The sequence below is a fragment of the Sturnira hondurensis genome, unplaced genomic scaffold (assembly GCF_014824575.4).
Source record: "Sturnira hondurensis isolate 20B ecotype Veracruz unplaced genomic scaffold, ASM1482457v3 Scaffold0019428, whole genome shotgun sequence".
NCBI lineage: Eukaryota > Metazoa > Chordata > Mammalia > Chiroptera > Phyllostomidae > Sturnira > Sturnira hondurensis.
Window position 1 is genome coordinate 2,130,258 of NW_028092059.1, and position 5,610 is coordinate 2,135,867.

The 5,610-nt window shown below is 38.0% G+C and overlaps 1 pseudogene; it reads right to left on the bottom strand.

The window, feature by feature from the left end:
• Window positions 1–4,513: 4,513 nt before the first annotated feature.
• LOC118974430 (proteasome maturation protein-like) lies at window positions 4,514–5,036 on the bottom strand (annotated as a pseudogene).
• Window positions 5,037–5,610: the final 574 nt, after the last annotated feature.

The window sequence follows — 5,610 nt, forward strand, 5'->3', positions numbered from 1 at the left end:
TTTAGGGTTAACTTAGATTTAGTTTATGATTTATGAGCAACAAAGATAATACAAATTTGCTGAAATATCAAAAGAAATATGAAACTGAAGAAATTACATTCTTATATTTTTGAGCATAAAGAGGAAGAAAAATGATTCAGACTTCTCAACTTCCAGCCAAGCTTCCCAAGGGTCAGTTAGACATTTTTATTAAAAGGGAAAAAAACATGATATAATACATCCATTATTCTTTCATTTTGCAAAATGTCAAACGCCATGTGATCCTTTTAATTTCTATGGGTGTTCTAAACACATTCTATCTGGAGATGGAGCTAATACACAGCATGGCAACTATAGATCAAAATGTGCATAAAAGCCATTATGACTCCCCTCCCCCAATACATGCATGCATACACAGCACAGTGTCAAAACACTTGAATCTAACAGATAGAATAAAGTGAAGTTTTTTTTGCCTCTTGAATTTCTCATACCTAACATCTATTTTTTTGCCCCAAATTTTCTCATAAAAATGATTTCTGTGTCTTAAAGATATGGAGTTCAAAATGTGTATGTGTTACTCTTTTACTTCCTGTAGTGCAGAAAAGGTCATGAACAGTTCACTAATTATTCCTGGAGTAGCCAAACTGGTATTATTCTCCAAAGTTGTTCATGGAGTTAGACAACACGATGGCAAGATGGGATAACTTCATCTGAAATGTGCGGCATCCCTTCATCTCCAGTCTGTCCAGGGGTAGAAGTCACTTATTTATGCTCATCTTAATACCTGAGATTTTGAACAATTTGTAAATGCAGCTAATAGACTAATCAAACATGTGTTTAAAAGTGAGTAAACTTTATTCCACCTTCACAGAAGAAAAAGCTAATGAATTAAGTTTAAAAAAAACAGGTTTTTTCTACACTTATCAAAAACCACAAGGACTTCCTGTTTCATTATGCTTTAGGTCTACCTGTAGTTGTCTAAAGGTGAAATGCCTGCATGTTAAGCCATAATCAATCATTGTACACACACTAATTACTTACTGCCCTCCCCTTTCCTTGTCATCATAGTCCAAAGCAGGTTTTTGAGACTGAGTACATTCATCTGAGCAGCTAACTGCTATGCTCCACTGCATCCTCATATGATCTGCCTGGTCCAGACCCCTGGAGAAAATTTGTGCATGCATACTGTATGTGAACTTTAGATAAATAAATAAACACGTGAAACAGCTTCCAGATAATTGAAAGCGAATGAAGGAGGGAGCAAAAAGAAAACAATTTCTCTGGGGATAAGCAGCTAAGGTGGCAGGTATGATTAAAATCCATGTGATTTATGGGTAGGTGAGTTATTAACTTGACAGCCCTGGTAGTGTTTGTTTGTTTTGGTGTGTTTGACAATAAAGTTTTGTTGTTGTTGTTGTTGTTCTGCTTGCTGTGAATTTTGCTCAGGAGTTAGCCACTCAGGAATTCCTGGTGCCCGACTGAGCAGTAATTTAGCAAGCTCTCTTGTGCTCTTTTCCTGTCAGCATTAACATGTCAATTCATTTTAATAGTCTGGGCATGCTCAGTGGGCATGCATTTTCTCAGTAGGTATCCCAGGAGCCCACCCTGTGGTGCAGAAATGTGTTATAGCTTGTCTCAGACCTTGGAGACTTCAGTAGGTTTATTTTCATTATGGCCAAGTATATTTGTTAAAACAAAGCCAAAATAATATATAAAATCAAGACCTTAACAAATGAAATAGGTTATGTATATTTGAATGGTAATTTAAGCTCTTACAAAGATTAGGTTTTATAATCTTTCTTTACCCAAAATTATTACATGGTAAAGATTTAAAAAATATGTGCTGTCACTGCTTCTAGTTTTTGGGAGTTAAATGATATTCTGTCACGATGGGAACTTTCTGTAATCATGGTTAATCATCGAAGTGGCTTTTATGTTAAATGAGAATTTGCTTACCATCTTTTTCATTAAAGTATTTTCAAGTAATTTTTTATCTAATATTCTGTCCATAAGTAAGGAGATGAATGAATGAAGAAATAAGGAAATAGGTACATAAAGAAAATTTAAAAACACACAAAAACACTCAATTTCAACTATCAATTAGGAGACTTGGTGCTTCATAAATCTGTCCCTCAATTGTCAAACTAGCTCTCAAGTTAAATCCAAATTTTGGATGTGTTAGAAATGCCTTGTCAAACAGAAAGGAAGTGAAAGAAGAAAAGAAAGTGCAGAAGAAAACTAATTTCACAGCCCAAAGAAATTTCAGGTCATGATTTCAGAAGGGTTGGCAATTTATTCAATTTATACAAAATTTTTATAAAACAAGTCTTTGAGGGTACCCTTGAAAGCAGGTAATAAATTTGACATGTTGGACTGTTGATGCATTTTAAATTGTAGAATTTCTAAAACTGCCAAACAATTATATAATGATAAGTTTAAAGGAAAGGCTCCTGGTTAAGATGGCAGCATAGGTAAATGCAGTACTCCCATCCTCCTATAAGTACGTCAAAATTACAAGTAAACTACAGAACAATTATCATTCAGAACCACCTGAAGTCTAGTTAAATGAAAGTCCTACAATCAAGGATACAAATAAGAAGCCAAATGAAAACTGTTAAAAGGAGCAGAGACACAGGATGGGCTGGTCCCACACCCCCATGTAGAAGATAAGATTTGGGAGAGATATCTCAGTTCTGAAGCCATCCCCTGAAGAGCGAGGGTTCCCAGACTTACACCAGGCCCCCAACCCCAGGGTTCCAGTGCCAAGAATAGGAGTCCCCATAACTTCTGGCTGTGAAAACCAAAGGGGATTGTGGCCGAGTAAGAGTGCAGGTTCATGAAGTCTCAGGTTGTTCCTCTCAAAGGACCAAGCATTTACCTGGATTCACTCACTCTGAGCTCCAGTGCTGTGACAGTGACTCCAAAGACACGAGGGATATATGCTGAGGAACTGAATTGTCAGGCATCAGGGCAAGAGCTGCAGAGACAATGTTCTCCCAACAGAAGTGTTGGCTAAGGCCATCATTCCTTTCCTGAGTCCTCCCACAGCAGAGCCAGCAGGCAGACACTATACCTGAGTCTCTATTAACCTAGCTAATGCTCATCCTATCCTGGGTGATTCCCTGAGACCCAACCCAACCCAACTTTCTGGACCACCCAAGCAGTTTTCAGTGACACTCTAATAGGAATGGTTTGTCTTGGCTCACACTTAGACTTTCCTAAAATCTCTCAAACCATCAGCATCCAGGCTCAGCATGACACGTCTTGCTAAGTGGGCCCAGGCATGGCACTAGCAGCAGTCAGACTTGGTTCATATCTTGGCTTCACCAAGCCTAACATAAGTAGTCAGCCATCTGCAGAATGCTTTGTAGCTTATGCCCAATGGCCCTGGGCAGAACAAGGCAGTGGCTAACACTGGTCTGCACTTCCTGAAAGGCCCCAGAGCCAGCACATACATAGGACAGCTTCAGACCGTATTGAAACACCACCCAAACACCTCCATAAACGACACACTTAAGGGAAGACTCAGGGGGCACCAGAGTCCTGCTGAAGTAAATCCTGCCTGTGTGGTAGGCACAGGCACAGCTGATCCTTCATGGTGGTCAAAGCCAGTCATTGAAGCCAATCAGCCTGGAGATAAATCTCTCTCATTGGCATGCAAACAGCAATCAAGGCTCCACTGTAATAGGAGAGTATATATAGCCTACATGGGGGTTGCATCTAGAGTGCTGAGCTCAGGTGAGTGAGAAAGCTTTGCCACTGGACCCTATGGGACACTTACTACATTAGGCCACACTACCAAGCCCAGGATCGTAGCAGCTCTAGCTAATACATAAAAAATTAAAAAAAACAGATACTGCCAAAATAAGGAGATGAAAAAAACATGTCCCAAATAAAAGTGCAAAGCAGAACTCCAAGGAAAGAACTAAACAAAATGGAGACAAAAATCTACTAGACACAGAGTTCTAAACACTGGTTACAAGGATGCTCAATGAACTTAAAAAACTTCATCATATAAAAGAGGACATGGAAACCATAGAAAGAAGCAGTCAGAAATGGCTAAAATAAAGCTGAAAAAAGAATAATTTAGAGGAAATCAATAATACAGTAGATGAATTCAAGTATCAAATCAGCAATTTGGAATATAAGGAAACAAAAAAACACCCCAATCAGAACTGCATAAAAAGAAAAGAATTTTAAAAATTAAGATAATGTAAGGAGCTTCTGGGACAACTTCAAGCATTTGCATCATTGGGTGCAAGAAAGAAAAGACAAAGATCAAAAAGTTGAATACCTATCTGGAAAAATAATGACAGAAAATTTCTTAATGACAAAAAAGATTCCTAATCTGGTGAAGGAAATAGACATATAAGTACAGGAAGCACAGAGTCCCAAACAAGATGAACCCAAAGAGTCCCACACCAAGACACATCATAACTGAAATGCAAAAAGACAAAGAGAGAATCTTTTTTTCTCATGTGTCAATTCTTTTATACTGTACACATACAATTATAGTAAAAGGATGACTATAAACAAGATGTAGCCCCACCATTTCCATGATTAGCTCACTGCATTACAGTGAACCAAGTTTATATTCCACCATCAAGTGTGGTTCTCCCATTAGTTCACTTTGTGGTGGGTCAATAAGAATATCTTCAAATCCAATAGCCTTGTCATTACCTTTCAAAATATCCAGTAAAATGCTTGAGCTTGGAAGGAATGGAAGATTCTGAACCTGTTGCACTGCCTTGAGTTCCATTTGCAGTTTTAGTGGAGCAAACAGAGCCTGGATGTTTCTCAGTGTGAAATAATTTATTTCATCTTGGTTGAACTGGACATTTTTTTCTGATAATTCAGGGGGTGGCTGGGCAAAAATTCATTTTCTACACAAGTAAAACCTTTTCAAAGAAGATCATGACTTTCAAAAGGTCCATCTGCTGAAAGTTCAGTCACTGGAACACTGTCCTTAAGCTGAGATCCAAGTCCTCTGGTATTCATTTTCAGCTTGCTGGGTGAACAGCCTCACAGCACCTTACCATCAGCCAGCCTCCCCACTCACTTCCATTTCTGGGGAAAAGAGAGGATCTTAAAAGTAGCTAGTTACCTACAAGGGTGCTCCCATAATACTGTTGGCTGATTTCTAAACAGAAACTTTGCAGGCCAGAAGGGATTGGCAAGAAATATTCAGTGATGAAATGCAAGGACATAAGACCAAAATTAAAGCAAAGCTATCATTTAGAATGGAAGGACAAATAAAGAGCTTCCTGGACAAGGAAAAGTTAAAGGAGTTCATTACCTCCAAACCAATATTACATGAAATGATAAAGGGTGCTTTTTAATAAAGAGAGAAAAAATAAAAAATTGAACAATAAATGGCAATAATACATATCTATTAATAATTGAATAAAAAACAAAATAAATACAGAAGAGAAATAGACTCATAGATACAGAGAATGTTTTGTTGGTTGCCAGATGGAAGGTAGTGTGGTGATGGGTGAAAAATGTGAAGGGATTAAGAAGTGAACATATATAAAGGATACATGGACAACAACTGAGAAGGGTGGAAATGGGGGGTGGGATGGGATGGGAGTAATAGACAGAAAACTGTACTTGAAAAATAATTAAATAATT